General features: G+C 36.1%; 1 long non-coding RNA gene across 1 annotated transcript; it reads right to left on the bottom strand.

Moving 5' to 3' along the window:
• Nucleotides 1-16,407: 16,407 nt before the first annotated feature.
• LOC136283802 (uncharacterized) lies at nt 16,408-17,316 on the bottom strand. The gene is made up of 3 exons (XR_010718915.1): nt 17,118-17,316; nt 16,950-17,036; nt 16,408-16,652 (listed from the first exon to the last, which is right to left on the bottom strand). It is a non-coding gene; the product is annotated as an uncharacterized lncRNA (long non-coding RNA).
• Between the last annotated feature and the right edge of the window lie 1,236 nt (nt 17,317-18,552).

Here is an 18,552-nt window from a genome sequence, read left to right as displayed (position 1 = left end):
TTGTTTTAAAACTGCCATAATTGAATACGTTGAGCAATTCTATTACAAAGAGTAATCTCTCTCTGATAAGTCCTTTCTCTTCAAGCCTCATTTATGTTCAGAACAAGAAAAATTTGCCTCTTTCACCCTCTAAAAATTCTGCCTGGTGTTTGAAACAATTCAATACATCATTCCTCTCAGATACCACAACTTGATTCAAAGAAGCTTGACCTAAGCGTTTACATTAGCTTAATTGAGATTTTGGACACTTTACAAGCCGCCTAACGATCCATTTCAAACGATTTTCATGCTTTGATGATGGCCTTACCTCCTACCTACCTTACGATTTCCAAAGTTCTTATCTTGTACCAGTGATCTGATAATTAAAAAAATTGAAATTAATTTTTTAATCAATTTTTTAATTAGTTTTTAATTCTTTTTAATTTTTTTTTAATAATTAAAAAAATTGTAATTAATTTTTTAATCAATTTTTAAACTAGTTTTTAAATTCCTTTTTAAAATTTTTTTAATAATTAAAAAAATTGCAATTTATTTTTTAATCAATTTTTTTTATTTTTTTAGAACAGTTTTTGCAATTTTTTCAATTGATTTACTAACACAATTTAAAATTTTTTAAAAAAATTTTTTAAATTTTTTTTTAAAACTGAACTAGCGAGCGGCACTCTGCGAACAGCAGTTGTGAAACTTCTTTATTCTCCGACGCGTTTTGTCTAACTGCCGTAAAATTCTTCAGGGAGTTTTACAAGTTAAAACTAAACGCCTGGATTTATAAGCCATACTTGGCAGCTATACGGGGCCAATGTTGTAGCTAAATCCGTGACGCCCAAAATATTTTTCTCACCTTGCCCCAAAAATTTTCAAATTTTTCACAACTTCGCCTGTTCCTGTTCGTATGTCCGGCCAAGACTTTATGGTCACTGGCCCCCCTTAGCCGCTAACTATGGCTTATAAATACAGGCGTTTAGTTTTTGTAAAACTCACTGAAGAAGTCTACGACAATTAAACGAAACGCGTCGGAGAATAATGAAGTTTTATAACTACGTATACTGTTCGCAAATTGCCGCTCACCAGTTTAGTTAAAAAAAAAAATGATTAAAAAAATAATTTTAAAATAATTTTAAAAAATGCAAGAATTTTAAAAAATTTTTAAAAAATAAAAAAATTATCAAAAAATGTTTAAATTAGAAAGACTTTTTAAGCCTAATATGTTGTTGCCTTTCATTTTTACTGCTTTACACCTGTCAGAGTGCAGTGAATTCAGATTTTGGCAAGATTTACGCACAATCATCATGCAACAGGTTTTGGATAGAAAAAAAACAACGACGAAACAATAGATTGAATTTGGAATTACAGCTCCCGGCGTTTCAGAAGAGTACGGTGTCATACACAAATGATTACTGGCCCTCATTAAAATGAGGTTCAGTGAGTATTTGCGTATAAATAGAAAGAGGTAATCACTTCTACCATGCATAGTGACATCATTCGTCTTCACTTTGATGTATTTAATTTTCCCTGGGAGTGAATGTGAACACACCAATAGATTATTCATCTCGGTACAGTTTAGGTCATTTTTGTTGTCGGGTAAAACAGGGAAAACGTTTATCTGAATTTCTCCAAAAGTACACCGACTCTGGAACTAAAACTACCAACCTAGCTGGTTATAAAAATCTCTGCGGACCTGCCTCTACTTTCCATAGGAAAAATTTGTGCCAATTTGTAATGTTGTATTTAGTTGGAGATAGAGAAATGAACATTTCACTCTTTTTTTCCGACGTTTTGTATGAAAATGAGGCCCCAGGCCTCGAACAAGCAGCCGTTGTTACCATGGCAACGAGTGCTGCGACCTTTAAAAAGGGCTTTTTTTTGCCTCCCCCCCGAGCGGGTTGAAGATTTTCATTTCCCAAGATGTTTGATTCTTACAGAGACTTGTTCTTAACTACTTTGCTTTTACTGTATTACTTTTTTCACTCAGCAGTTTGTGAAAATTCCTGGATGCCATTATGCACTGTAGATCTGAACTCGGAAATATTACTCAAGTCAATGAATGGACCATATAAAGTACCATTCAGGGAGACCTAACCGCAACTAATTTTAAAGTTTACAATGACGAATTTTTACAATTGACGAGCTTTTACAATTGACCATTTTCGATGACTTACGTCCGATACCCATCTTCAAACTTCTCGCACTCAAATGACGTACTTGGTTTTCTGAATCCTTGCTCTTCTAAAGAAAGAAAAGTACAAGATAACCTTTTCTTAGTCGTTAAAAAATGAGAAACGAAAATGTCAGAAGATTTAATTACCTTCAACAACAGAAGCATTCTTCCACCTCTGGCTTTGCGTTAGGAAAAGTGCAGATTCGACTTCTAAAGAATCCTCCATACACCTTCATAATAGAAATCTGAAAGTCAAGGAATGTCCTCTAACATACTACTCAATGTGGCCAAATACATTGCCTTCTATATTATGCAAATACCTCTTTGTCATGAGATTCAAGAACACCGTTCACACATGCAGGTGACAAGGAATTTTCTCCTGACGGGTAGGGAAAGTTACATCATCTTAAAAAGGTGTTAAAATTTCCCGAGTAGAGCAATAAAAGACGATTAAGCAATTTTTACCACTACTTTATAATACATGCTAATAAAATTGTTGGCGTACCAAAGCGTCAATATCAAAGCGACTAAAATCGTTGCTGTAATGCAGAAAGAGAACAATGAGATTTTATACATGTCATTAATTCTAAAAGATAATAACTGAGGCTCACAGCATTATTGGATCTAGTGCAGGGCGCGTATATCCAATGATGCTTTGAGCCTCAGTAATCACCTATGAAATGAGAGGGTTGGGGTTAATGCTAGTGTTACGGACAGGGTTAGCGGTGGGGTAAGGGTATGGATTGAAATTAAAGGTTAGGGTTAAAGGAAGGGTTATCCTATCGTGCTGGTAGTCTTAGCACTAAGGGTAGGCTAAGGACTAAGGGTAGCCTTAGACTAAATGATAGTGTTAGGTTAGCCTTATGGTTGACATAAGGGTGAACCTTACAGTGAAAATGACGCAATAGATTTCTCTATATTGTAAACTTTTAGAGAATAAATTGGATCTGTTGCTCGTCTCTCACCACCTTCCAAATCAACAATAGCATACAAAGATCTCATTTTCTGTGAATAATTGATTCTTTTCTCTTTTGAGCCGACTGTTTGAATAAGTACTAAATAAGTACTTGATGGCTTTTGCACTAACAGCCTTCTCTCTGATTGCATCAACAGGCTTCTTTCCAGCAAAACGAGTCTCTTCACGATTCAAAGCTGAAGCAACTTCTGGAAGTCTCCTCAACCATTCTGTGGATTTACTTGAAAATTGACTCGCAGCCAATCCAGTTGCCAAAGCACCAGCTATTTTTGTTAGAAAAACAGCTAGATCATGACGCTTTATCTCTTCATACTTTTCCAAATAGCTTCCACCAACAAAAGTAGTCGCATTGATAATCACTCCTCCAACCATTGTTGCTTTACTTGCCATTTTCTTTAAGTTCTAAAAAGGAAATCCTTGCTAATTATTTATTAGTCGGCTCACCGTGCTTTCCGGGCAACCGTTCATTAACTTCCTCTTCAACCACAGATTCTTTGTAATCTCAATTAGTTCTTGGATGGTCTCTCTTACTATTTTCGTGATCACACTTCCCATTTTGATATATGAAAAAAAAAAAAAAAAGGCAAGATGTTGTTTTACTGCATGAAGAAGTGGCAACAACATCCATTGTGAATTCCACATAGTTCATAAGATTTGAACTAGGATCAAAATTCCTTGGTTCCTTGATAACTTTCTTTAAAAGCCATTCAATACCAGCTACAATACCAGTTAATGTAGTTGTATCAGTCGATGTTTTCACAAATTTGTTATCAGAGATTTTTTTCTCTGTCATGAAAATAATGTATTGGAAATCAATCCATCGGTTTGATCTTCACTAAAATTCTCAAAGCTTTTAGACTTTAAGGTGCTTCCGGTGGTCTTTTGGATGCTTGTGGCTTTATTTCTAAGTATTTTTTCGTAACAAGTGCAATTTTCTCTTTCCTTTTGTAATAAAGACTAACAATTGAAAGAACTATACTTGTAATTGAAAGAATTCGCTTGAGTGGAATTGTTGAAGCTTCGGGTTGCTCTGTCTCATTTGATTTTGTTTCAGTCCTGGTGAAATCACCTCAATATTTTTCTTCCAGGGTCTTTCTTCTTGGCAGTAGTAAGATCAGCACTCGCCAACGCCATGAACCTTCCATAGTTCAAACTCAATCTATCGGCAATCATTCATGTATTGTATGTATTTGTATTTATTTATTTAAAGAAATATAAGGTTTACAAAACTTCATGTCCTGCAAATAGCTACAATGCTAATCTAGGCAGGACAAGACTTTAACTAAAGGCGTTATTAAATTACATAAGAAAAAAGAAAAGAAGAAATACAAAAACATACAGAAAGAAAGAAACACCTTACATATAAATTCAAGTACAAGGGATTTTGTTATTTGAAAAAGACTAAAATTACAACTAGAGGTATATACAATATATCAGGTTAACTTCACAAAATATTCTATTAAAAACTTAACATTCAAATAATTATCTTCATTACCTAGAACATTAAGGAGTAGTAATTTAATTTTTTTACGAAAATTAGAAACGTTGAGAGTCTTAACAGAAAGTGGAATAGAATTCCAAATAGACACACCGATTCTAGTAAAAGATTTTTTCATTTTTTCAGTTCTAGAGAATTTGACAGAGAAGCATTCTTTTGCAGATAATCGCGTATTATAATGATGTTCTGTATTGATTTTCGCAAACTTATCGAGAAGACTTTTAGGAGCTGTCTTAGCATGAACGTCATACATTAAATAGCTTAACTGTTGAAAGAACAAAGACTGCAAAGGAAGGCAGTTTGATTCAATAAAAAAAGGGATTGCATGGTCTCTGGGTTTAGAAAAATAAATCAAACGCAGAGCACGTTTTTGCAGAACAAGTATCTTATTGAGGTAGGTCTGTGGACAGTTGCCCCATGCACAGATACCATAATTTAAATAAGGAGAAATAAGTGCATGATATAAATTCAAAAGAAGACGCCGTGGAATGTAATGCCTCATTTTAGCAATTATTCCAACCGATCTACTAATTTTGTGACAGATAAAGTCAATATGATGCTTCCATGATAGTTCAGAATCAATCATTATACCCAAATATTTAACAAAGTCCTTCATCTCTAGAGTTACTCTAGTATTTAAAGTTGGATTAAAAATCTTAATTTGAGGAATGAAAGGCATTCTTTTTTGGTGGGGACGAAAAATGACATAATTAGACTTTTTGACGTTGAGCGTTAGTTTGTTAGCATTAAGCCATTCGCTTACTTTCTCAAGTTCATTATTGACAGTTAGTTCAAGAGTACGTAAGTTGTCATTTGCATAAGTTAGACTTGTATCGTCTGCGAAAAGATAAAAAGTAAATTCCTTGGAAGATTTATGGATGTCATTAATATATAACAAAAATAACAAGGGTCCAAGTACAAAGCCTTGAGGTACTCCACATACGATCGTTTCAGTTTCAGATATGCATTTGTCTATTTCAATAGACTGTCGGCGATCTGAAAGATAGGATCTAAACCAAGAATTTATAACTCCTCTTATTCCATAGTGTTCAAGTTTTGTCAAAAGAATCTCATGGTTAACAGTATCAAATGCTTTCTTAAGATCTATAAAAATTCCACATGAGTACTTTCTATTGTCCATATTAGAATGTATGGTGTTCACAATATCAAGAATCGCGTGCTGGGTACTATGTTTATTGCGAAAGCCATATTGTAAATCATAAAGAATATCATTCTTGTCTATAAACTTTATCAGTCTACGATATAAAATTTTCTCAAATAAACGATTATAAATTGATAACAAAGAAATTGGCCGATAGTTTTCAGGTAACGTCTCGTCTTCACCCTTATAAACTGGAATTACTTTTGCATATTTAAGTTTTGCAGGGTAAACCCCAGTTAGTACAGAGTGGTTAAAAATTTTGGTTAATGGTATGGATATGACTGATTTGGCAAGTTTTAACAGTTTAACAGGGGTAGAATAAAGCCCCAGGGCTTTATTGTATGGCAACAAGCTAATTTCTGTTTCAATTTCTTGCGGTATAATTGGATCAAAATAAAAACTGTTCTGCAAAGGCGGGTCAAGATAATCAGAAAAAGTAGTGTTAACTTCAGGAATATTGGTTGCAAGTTGATGCCCTATTGACGAGAAGTATTTGTTGAGTGTGTTACCAATCGTTTTAGGATCATCTGATAAAACGCTATGCTCGTTAGAACGAATGAAGTTAATTCTTTTTGATTTTTTCCTTTTCTTCGCATCTCCTAATATTTCGTTAATACCTTTCCATGTCGATCGCGTATTTTTTATGTTAGAGTCAAAAACCTTTGATAGTGACGTTGTTTACTCAATCGAATAAGGGTTGTTAACTTATTTCTATATATTTTATATTTCGGCCAGTTTGATTCAAAGAACAATTTATTCTTCACCTTTATAGATTTCCTTAGTCCAGCAGTTAGCCAAGGTTTAGTTAGCATTTTTAGTTTTCTCACTGAAGCATCCCTGAGCGGTGCATGTTTATTAACTACATGATTTATAGTTTTATAAAGGTGAGAGAACGACTTGTTTACGTCGCAATTACCAGAAACCTCTTCCCAATTAATTGCACTTAGGTCATTCATGAATTCATTAGCATGAAAGCTGGAATAATCCCTAAATTTAGTCTTTTTTGTATGTGGTAATTTTTGCTTGTTTACGTTGACAATACAGACTTGCGAAAAATGATCGGTTGTGTCGGTGACGATATTGCCACTAGAAATATTATTCGTCAGGTTATTTGTGAAGATATTGTCAATTAAAGTCGCTGAGGACCCATACACTCGCGTTGGTTTATCAATTGTAGGAAGCATAGAAAAACTTTGCATACACTGAAGCAGTATCTGGCTGTATTTACTGTATTTACTGTATTTACATTTACATTCTGAGTTCTCTCTTACCATAAAATTATTATTCAAATCCTTGGGAAGTTTGTTTTTATCAAGAGGGAGAAAATGCGTCAATGCTTTGCATGAAGTCTAACAAAATATATCAACTATGGCATTACAAATATTGGATGATGCTGAAGCCTCAAGACTTCTGTAGTACTAATCAACTTCTTTTTCAAAAAGCTTCTTGACTGGATCCTGATTAAGATCATGTCCAATCATTTAAATCGTTTTTAACTTTTCAACCGATTCCATTTGAGGAAACAAATGGGAATATTTTACCAAATTTTCAATTTCGTAACGATATCAGTGAGAATAGGAGACGAAAAAATTTCACTCGCTTGCGTTCATTCTTCAATCTCCTCTTCTGATCATTCGTTAGCTCTCCGCTGCATAACTGTGGAATGTTGTCTTCATGTCTTTTACTGCTGGCGTGGAGAAACGAACTATTGTGGCGATTTTCTATCTGAATGATTTTGCAATATTTTCAATTTGCCAGTTTAATTACCCAAACGCTTATTCCTTTCCGCCTTGCCAAGTTCACCAACTCATAAGGCCTCTTTTTCACACCTCCTGAAGCTGCACAGTCATTAATAACTTATACATAGTTACTTAGGGCACGTAACTAATGATCGTTAAATATCATTGGTTTGGTCGTGACTTTTTTAGTTCCTGCAAACCTTCATATGTTCGTTTGTGACTGAATATTGGACGAACAAGGATAATGTAGGCAAACACATATCTGAATTCTCTGCTCAAAAAGTTAACCAAATATATGACCTTTCTGAATTAGTTGAGCCAACTTAATGCATTTAATGCATTGAATGGTATATTATCAGGGTTCATATTGCACTCAGGGAACAATTTTATAACTCATGCTTTCGAGCTCTTCGTTAAGAATGTTGAAGCGAGCGTCTGAGATGATAAAGAGATGAAATTTCACATTACTTGAATCTAATATAGTTCTTTTGATGGTGAGCTGAACTCCTTCTTTTCCATGTATTCATCAATCTAAATCCTGAGCTGTGAAGATCATTGTTTTTCAAGATCTTGAGATCAAAAGGGTAAATCTGTCTCCATAGTAAAATTTGGTTGATTCGTTGACCTACTGTCTCCAACAAACTTTGAGGGAACTTTTCCCTCAGATCTCTTGTCTTCTTTCCTTGACTGACTGACTCATTTAAAATTTCATTCATAACCACTTTCACCTCCGAAAAGTTAGGATCGAGTGAATTTTCACTGTCTCTCGTTCCTGATGTGTTCGGCTCGTAAAGCAAGAGAAAGAGTCCTTTCAGCGATCTTCTCGGAAAAATGATGCTTTTATTAATGATTGAATCAGTTGCTCTTGTAATTGAGATTGTCTTGTGATGAGCTACTTGCCGATACACGAATCTCTGAATAATATATAGATTTAGCTAAGCCTAAAAGCGGAGCTCGCTTTTTTTTCCCCCGCACGTCTCAAGGGCACAACGCCTTGCCCCAGCCAGGACTAGAACCCGGGTCATCCGACTCGGAGCCCAGTGCACTGATCACTGGACTACTGGACAAAGCCGAGGCCTTGGCGTGCATGCGGTACAGTAACCACGCATGTCAAAAGTAGCATCTTGTACGGTCGTACGGTCGTACCTCCAAATTTTTTCGGCTCGATGATGGGTTACTACTATTTTGTATAATTATGGGGCTACGCTCTGCGAGCTCCGCTACTATTCAATTTGTATTCAAGTTTTGTTGGGTTATATCCTTCGCAACATTTCTGGCCGGTACAAGTCTGAATTAAAAAACTAGTTCGTCAGAAGGTTCTCTAGGTAAGAAGGCTCAACAATCTTTCAAAATGTCAGGGTCTATTGGAATTTTCTAATGTCAACCAGTTGCTGTGTTTGGAATGAACGTGACTCAATTACATTTTTGTTTTTTTCATTTCATTTTTTTTTTTTTCATCTTCATTTTGCTGATTTCCGTAAAGCGTTCCACGTAATCAATCACAATCTGTTACTGAAGAAATTATCGATGTGCGGTGCCAGCCCAGATAGCACGGCCTGGTTCCGATCGTATCTGGAAAAGCGACGAAAGTTTGTGAAACTAGGGCATATAACATCGGAGCCGAAACCTGTCAGACAAGGGGTACCGCAGGGATCGATCCTCGGTCCAGTTTTATTTCTCCTATTTGTGAATGATATGCCTTTAAATCTGGACAACTCCACCATTGATATACACACTTACGATATCACCCTGTCCTTAGGTGCAAACTGGAATAATATCACTTCTTTTAGTCAAGCTTTTTCTAATGACTTGGAAAATATCGAGAAATGGTCCACTGAAAACAAAATGTACATTAATACCAAGAAAACTAAAGCACCACTAGTTACGGGAAAAAGGTTAGAACATAAGCTCAGTGAGAAAACAACAAAGCCTTTTATATCAAGTCTGCAAAATAACTTATTTTAGATAGCTAACAGTTTTTAAATAGTTAGGATTTTTAAATATGACTCTATAGAGTTTTTAAATACTATTTCTGCTTCCTTCTTAAATCGTGTTTATTAATCGGCTATCGTTCAGTCATAAAACACTCACCTTGAACAGTTTGTTTTCTACTTGTCATGTGAAAAAACTTGCCAGCCACACTTCGGCTGAAGTTCACTGAAAATTTCACTTTCAGATTCTATATTAGAGACTAAAAACCTTCAGGCAAAAAGTGTTGCCGAACAATCTAAGTTTGTAAACTATCGCAGAATGTGAACTTTGATGGTTTGCCATTTTTGACAGCTTTAGTCTTGTGCAGCCAATTAGATTATTTGAACTATTCTAACAGGGATTCTGATTGGCTTATCGTGGCGTGCTTTATGAGAGAATAGAGCATGCTGGCGACACTGTTGTTCGCTTTAGAAATAAAGTTTGTTTTGAAAATTGAAAGTAACGCATCGGGAATTTAGCGGATTCTTTATTATAAAACAAATAGAGAAGCCTTGACAGTGCTCCATTTTGTTGTAAAGAACTTAGAAAGTGGCTAGAGCGCTCAAGTCTCGTGTTTCTCCCTACACTTATTTCGTGCTCTGGCCGCTCTCTGCGTGCTTTATAACAGAACAGAGCACAGTCAAGGCTTCTCTATTTGTTAATTTTATAAACAATCTGACAATTTTGTCATCTGTTTCGTTCGATCGGTAATCGTGTAATTTTCTGACAGTTTTTTTTGACGATTTCATGTCATTAAAAGGGGATGTAGAACACTGTTTCCTCTTGCTCAATTACAAATTTCCTTTGTCCATAATGGAGGTACACCGAGGGATCAGCGCTGTACGCTTTAACTGTTCAGTGATCATTAAAAGGCGTTAAAGGTGGTTTGATGCCAATGCAAATTCTTTCTGCACCTATGACATTTTTCTTATTGTAACTAAAACAATTTTCAGATTGATCTCTTTATTCACATTTCACAAACGGTATCAGTCTCAATAACTGAATTACCATTAGTAACACGACAATCACCTGGATTTGTTTGCATGGGTTAATTAAGAAACTAAAAATGTTTATTTACTTGAGATCGCACGAAGCTCAAACAAAATACTAACTATTAGTTAACTTACAGTCGTCAGGTTTTCCTTAGTTAATCACACGGTTAAGAGCCAAAACGGAGGGTTAAAAGTGATTTTAGAACTAGAAAAAACGAACAGATAAAAAGCGTTTTACGATTACCGGTGAACAAAATTTTAGTGAGAAAGAGGTCCAGTTGCCTGGTATAGATACTTTAAGCGAACAATATTTGCATATACACGAAGGACGAGAAATGCTGCCCTCAACAAAATGTATTCATCTTCTGACAATAACACTGGCCAGATACCCACGACATTTAGATGTATTCTTACTTCTCTGGTTGATAAATATATTCGTATGATATACTCTTAAGTGTCCTCTTATGGGAAATAGTTAGGGTTGTTTTCCAAACAAACTGTTTCCCGAGGGAGCAGACACCAAGAGCTTCCCTATACTTTCGGAACACGAACATAGTAAACAAGTGAAAAATCAGCGTTGATAACAGTACAACCTCATTTCTTGCTGATACTGCAGATGTATTTTGAAGAGCTGTATTTCGGAGTCTCTCTGCTCCACCAGATTAGAAGAAAAGCGCTGATTGTTAGACACACTCCATTGTGTTTTCAAGAACAAGCAAGAGCTAGCAACAAATTAATATTGTCTGGAATCCCCGAATGGTTCAGAGATAAGAGCTTCAAAAATATCGGGACACCATGGCGCCATCGACCTCAACCACGTTCCGTTCTGATCATGTAAAAATTCTGAACATTGATTTCATTCTGTAATTATATCCCTCTATGAATACAATTTTGACATCCTGATAATATAAGCGAATTTTCGGTTAATCTCTGTAAATTTTATGGATCTTCTGGTTTTATTGTTGATCCCCCTTCCTTAACCTTCTGTTGAATAGTCGGCGCTGTGACAATGTTTAAGAAGATCTCCGAAAACTGCCAGTGACATTTCTGCAGGTTGAAATCTGAGCTTTAATTGTAAATATTGTTGTTATGTAAAATGCCAAAAACTACTGCTTTCAGCTGTATAATTTGTATGATTTCTCGCCCAAAACGCAGCTTGCTCATTCTTTGCTCCTATTCCTAGCCCTACTGTAAATGTCAAAGCCTTCACTTGGTGGGATATAGCTTCCTTTTTCACAAGTTTTTCCGCCGCTTTTATTAAGATAGATGCATATTTTGACTATCTTTCCGATTACATGAATTAAAAAAGGATGTATACTTCCTTAAAAATTTTAACTAAATAAAGAAGTTTCAGTGTTCAAACACGCCTCTGAAACGCGGACACTCCTACATACAGCAACAAAAAAGCCCCTTCTGGCTTTAATGATCGGTTATGATTAATTTCTTGAAGCATTAAAAATTTAATTTGGAAGAAGCTATCTTGGATTGTAAAATATGTCATGCAGCAGCTGGCACGCTCCAAGATCTTCTGAAGGTTGTAGTTATTTCCACATCTGATGAAGATGCATAACGTTTACAGAATGATTACTTGTGTTAAGGGAATCATAACTTGTGTACTATTTTCGATTGAAAGCAGGTAGTGCAATGATTGTATTATCATACACTGCGTCGACGGCTAAACTACGAATGCAATTCGTTTGCTCTGTATGCTGTTGGTTTCAAGCGAAGTCAGAACTCCAAATTGTGAAGTATTTGAATTTTTAAAATTTGTTTCAGGTAATGAGTGCTTGCGTGTCTTGCACATTAATTCGTCTATTTACATAGGAATTGAATGAAAATCGGATCAGATTGATGTATCCTTCATCAGAAATCTTTTGAATCAAGGAAAGCATTAAGGAATTGGTCTCCCTTTTATTTCTGTTTTTTATGTGTTTTCAAGGTTAAGGGTTAGATCAGGTTAGGGGTTAGATCAGGTTAGGGGTTAGATCAGGTTAGGGGTTAGATCAGGTTAGGGGTTAGATCAGGTTAGGGGTTAGATCAGGTTAGGGGTTAGATCAGGTTAGGGGTTAGATCATTCCCAAATCGTTTTTTTGTAATATGCTATCAGTCTGGACAAATGCCTTCAACTGCAATCAACCGAAGGAGGGAGAAAACCATTATGTTCCCAATTAGCATTCTATTTTATTTTAAGCTTAATCGTTGTTTTACTCTGGGAGAAACTTTGAGTTGTGGTCTTACTGTCAGCATTATTTTCCTTTGGTGTTTCAATCTTAACTCTTAGAAATTAGTAGAACTATGAATGAGGATGCGAAATGCCCATAACCACCTTGACGATAAAACTACAGGAATAATTTTTATCTGGCTGGTTTTAAATCATTTTATTTCAGAATATTCCACGATATTTCCGTACAGTCTCTGAAAAAGGAAAATATAATAGTCAGTGTCACTGTTGGACTCGCGTAGCAATATAATGGCGTCTTTCAGAGTTTATCCACGAGCCAGGCGAGTTGGCGTTTCACCTCAGTACACCCACTCGTCAGCCTCCAGATTCGGGTCTTCTCTCTAACAAAAGAGACAAAAATAGTTGTAATTCGTCAGTGACAAATCAATTGATCACCAGAAATAAACCTTACAATGGATCAAGTCGTTTCACCGCTCTGCAATTACCGATTTTTGATCACGTTGCATCTTTTAGTCGAGCGTAGTATGACATACTGACATTTTGTAGATTCCAAGACGAACAAAGCTGACTATTGGAATATTTTCCTTGGGACTATACAATCCAAATTATAAATTCTATTTTATTTAACCAGCACAATGCTGCTGGTTTACTGCTCGGTAAGTTCGCTCACGATTATTAAATGTCATCATAATTAAAACACCAACTGACCTCTTTTTGACGAACCTCTCTTCCGACTGGGCTGGATTGTCTATAGCTCTTCTTCGTTGGCACAGAATTTTTCAGACTTGGATCTTGGTGCTGCAAGAGAAAGAATGAGAACTTCATTTTCACAAACTTTCACAATACTCAACCTTTCTGACCTCAGTAACAGCCAAATACCTGAACGATTCTTTCAAGGAGAAAGCGCCGTTTGCCCACTGGTTTCGACCGACCATAGGCTTCTGCTTGATTATTCAGAAGCAGCAAATAAAAAATAGAAGAGACGAGTATGATCCACGTTGTGTTCATGTCTGCTTCTCTTCAGTTCACCCAGTCGTGATGAGAATGATTAACCTGTTATTCTGATATGTTTTTATAGGCTACTCTGACAGGTGAATCCAATTCTGACTATTGTCCGCCGGCAGTTCAAAAGCATCGCGTGGCTATGAAATTACAAAGAAGTCGATCTACTGTGCGGCTCAAATAGTTCCAACGTGGAAGCCTCCGGACTTTGTAAAATTCAAATTAAGGGTGTCGACCTAAATCAGTGGACCGTTAGTTAACGTCATTCTACTCAATTCTATTTGAGGGGCGTATCGTTACCCATTAAACAGTGTGTCCTCATAATTTATTAATGCTTGTCTGTTTCCATCTGAAGGCTTATTTACTTCTCTAAATTCTTGTTTCGCCTGTATACTCTCATGGAAATATCTGTTGTAATTAATCAAACGATACGACGGAGTCGAATGATGTAACACAAAGTTTCTCTGTAAGTCGAAGATAAGTTTCGGTAAAGCCGGAACGTAAACACGCCTGAGGGAAACATAAACGCACGCACGACCCGCATGTAAAACAAATTAGCACATCCTAATACTTTTATTTCGCTTTAGAATAAAAGAGAGACAAAAGATCTTTTTGCAAGGTATTTATTTATTTTTATCTTGCTGTAGTTTACCAGTTGCCTCAAATGATTGTCAAATTAGTACAAGTTCTAGGTTTACTCTGTAAACTAAACTCTATCCAATTTTAATTTCTGGTGCGTAGGGCTTCCAGTTAAGGACAATTTCCTTCAAAAACTGTAATGAGTTAATGTAAATACATATTATCCACGTCTTATTATGAGGATTCAGTCAACTGCGTGGGATCATTAACATTGCAGCTGTTTCTAATGTACTGGTTAACGGGAAGTTTGTGAGTCGGTTAAATTAAAATGACGGTTTGCTGCAGCCACAACGGAAACACAAAAGTCAAATTGCAATTCTTTGGCTATTCACTGACTTTAACCTGCGATGAAAATCTCACCTCAAAAAGCATTCAAAGGTTAATACTATGTGTTGATAAAAATTAGGCCTTTAGACCACATCAGATGGTCACAGAATTAGCTAATAACACACTTACAATGAAACATTGTAATAGAGGACGCGAAGGAAAGTGAAAAATGGATTCTTTTTAAGGGTATGTTGTAGGAATGAGCATCCACTCCAATTTCCAGCGAAACACGATTGTAACTAGCACCGCAAAATTTGTTGTAGAAGTGTGTTTGATGATGGTAATTAGCGAAAGATGATAAGAGCTGATGAAAGGTGAAGCTTACGCTGTTCGATATCTAAAATGTGGATTTTTCAGCTGCTATTGACTCAACATATGTTATGCAAACCAGGTATAAAGATAAAGGGTTTTCCCTTCTTTTGTTAAGCTAATCGCCAGGATTCGGAGATATGTCTAATTTATGAATGCAGTGGAGGGTAAGCTGATTTCTTAAGAAACAACAACAAAACCGCTTTACATAATCGTTTTTCGTAGTTATAGTTCCACAAAGCTTGTTTCATTAGATGTGTTTACATTCAAGATAGAGAATTTGATCGCTTTGAAATTCAAAGGTGCGAGTAGATCAAACAATTTTCTATGGGTTTGAGCCAAGACTCTCAATACTCTTCCTCAAATTGAGATCTGTAAATTATGGCTTCGGGTCCGTGAAGTTAACTGGCTATAGGATAAACGGGCCCCAGGGCATAACTGTAGTAGATGTACTGAGACTGAGAGTTTAATAATTCTAGGTGAATAAATGAAGGGATGATCACGGCGATTATTAGCCGTAAGACTAAGCAGTTTGACAGGGTGATATATATCAACGCAACATGATTTACTTGACTGTAAGGTGATATACTGTAAAAGTGAAATCGACATATTGCGTGATCACCTTTTTTACCAGAAAAATTAACTTTATGCTAAAAACTACACTGAATGATATGAACTACACTGGTATGAATCATAATTAAAATTTTGCTAATGATTTTGGGAAGAATGGATTTTGAACTTTGTTTTCTGACGATTTTATTTTGGCACACCATTTTCCATATACCTTTCCTTGCGTTCTAAAATTTTAACCGGGACTATTGTTGAATAATAGAGATACAAAAAAGGTGTGGGAAAAGAACCTGTAGAACGATGTATTTTGAATAGCGAATGACTTAAACATGCTCATATTCATAAATCTACTTTCTAATAAGCATAAAAGCCTATTTGACTTTCTCTCTCTTTTTTTATTTGTTTTCATTTCTCTTAATATGATTGTGCCACAAAAAGGTGTTTCACGGTTTATTGGCTGTGTGAGGATAGGAATATCGATATGTAATGCTAATGCGCAACGGCGATGTAAAAATTGGAAATGGTATATGTTTAAGACTAGTGATTTAAGTGTGATAAGATATTGTTCAGTGAATGACACAGGTATACTCGGACAAAAAAAAGATATATATACCAGTGCTCCTGACAGGATTCCACGATGTACAATTATTTCGCTTAAAGTGTTGCAGAGTACTTTACAAACTCATGACCAAAGCCGATCAGCAGCTGTGTCTTTTAAGAGCTAGATATCAAAGGGCCTTTAATTAAGAAAGAGTTCTGCTTAAACTGGGAATTTGACCCCTCCCATTGACAGGCCTCTCTCTCACCCCTCCTTTGTCATTTTGCTCAGCGCCAAATTCCTTCAAAAGCAACTACTTATATCAGAAAACGATGAAATGGAAGTCAATTTTCGTGTTTGGTTTTAATCTAACTCAAAACAATTAATCAAACTATAAATGAAGCCCATATATCCTTCCCCCCCTTCCCTTTTACGATCACTGAAAAAAGGAATGAATGAATAGTAGGTACTACTTCTGGACTCGCGTCGCAATATAATGGCGTCTTTTCACAGTTTATCCACAAGCCAAGCGAGTGGGCGTTTCATCTCAGTACATCCACTCGTTAGCCTCCAGTTTCGGGTCTTTTCTCTACCAAAAGAGACAAAAATGAATATAATTCGTCAGTGACAAATCAACCGATCACCAGAAATAAACCTTACAATGGGTCAAGTCGTTTCCCCGCTCTACAATTACCGATTTTTGATCACATTGCATCTTTTAGTCGAGCGTAGCATGACACACTGACAGTTTGTACATTCCAAGACAAACAAAGCTTACTTTTGGAATGTTTTCCTTGGGACAATAAAATCCAAATTATAAATTCTATTTCATTTAACCAGCAGAATGCTTCCCGTTTACTGCTAAGTAAGCTCGCTCACGACTAACCTCTTTTTGACGAACCTCTCTTCCGACTGGTCTGGATATACTATAGCTCTCCGTTGGCTTAGTAATTTCCTCTCCTGGATCTTGGTGCTGCAAGAAAAGAAGTAAGAACTTCACTTTCACAAACTTTCACAATAGTCAACCTCTCTGAACTCAGTAAAAGTCACATACCTGAACGATTCTTTCAAGGGGAAAGCGCCGTTTGCCTATTGGCATCGATGGGGTGAAGGGTGAGGCTTCTGCTTGATTATTCAGAAGCAGCAAATAAAAAAAGGAGAAGAGTATAATCCACCTTGTGTTCATGTCTGCTTCTCTTCAGTTCACCCAGTCGTGATCAGAATGATTAACTAGTTTTTCTGGGAAGTTTTTGTAGGCTACTCTGACAGGTGAATTTATGTCCGCCGGCATTCCAAAAACGTCGCGTGGATATGAAATTTACAAAACGTCGATCATACTGATCGACTTAAATTGTTCCCACGAGGAAGCCTACGCAAGTCAAATTAGGGACGTGACCTTAAATCATTGGACCGATTATTAACCTTATTTTACTCAATTCTATTTGTGAGTCGCATCATTACCATTAAACAGTGTTTCCTACTAATTTATCAATGCCTGTCTGTTTTCATCTGAGGGTGTATTTACTTCCCAAGTTCCTGTTTCACTACTATACTCGCTCTAAGTCAGAGATAAGTCCTGGTAAAGAAGGAATGGTGATATAAACATACCGAAAGCCGCACCCGACAAACGAAAATGAGTAAAACATAATATACAACGCCCGTACAGCCGGTATATACAACAAATGAATACCGAAAGTAGAGAACTCCTTTAGTTCCACTATGTTAATGATTTGTAAGGGTAAATTTAAAAAGTTTCTCAATCCGCTGTTTGTAACAGAACACCGTGATACTTTTGTTCTCACCATGGAGTAAAAGAGAGACGAGATCTTTTTACAATGTATTCATTTGTTTTTATCTTATTGTTGCTTAGCGGCTGACACAAATGAGTGTCAAATTAGTATAAGTTCTAAGTTTACTATGTAAACTAAACTTTATTTAATTTTAATTTTCTGGTGTAAAGAGCTTCCATTTGATGACGGTGTCCTTCAAAAGCTTTAATGAGTAGATGTAAATACATATTATCTACGTCTTATTAGGAGGATTCAGTCATCTACGTGGGATCATCAACATTACAGCTGTTTCTTATGTACTGGTTAACGGGAAGTTTGTGAGTCAGTTAAATTGAAATGATGGTAAGTTGTAGCCGCAACAGAACACGAAAATCAAAATGCAATTCTTTGGCTCTCCACTAACTGTTGATTGAGATAAAAGTCTCACGTCAATAAATATTCAAAGGTTATCATGTGTTTATAAAAATGAGCCCGTAAGACCACATCAGATGGTCATGGAATTTGCCAATGACACATAAACGATGAAATATTGTGAGGATTGTGAGGGAAGGTGCGAAAGAAAGGGAAAAACGGTTTCATTTAAAAGGGTTTGCCATAGAAATGAGCACCCTTTCAAAATTCCAGCGAGATACGATTACAACTTACACCGGAAAATTTGTGGAAGAAATGCATATGATGATAGTAATTACCGAAAGATAA

This window comes from Pocillopora verrucosa, chromosome 10, assembly GCF_036669915.1.
Source record: "Pocillopora verrucosa isolate sample1 chromosome 10, ASM3666991v2, whole genome shotgun sequence".
Classification (NCBI taxonomy): Eukaryota; Metazoa; Cnidaria; class Anthozoa; order Scleractinia; family Pocilloporidae; genus Pocillopora; species Pocillopora verrucosa.
Note: the sequence above shows the minus strand (reverse complement) of the source record. Positions and strands in the feature narration are given on the sequence as shown.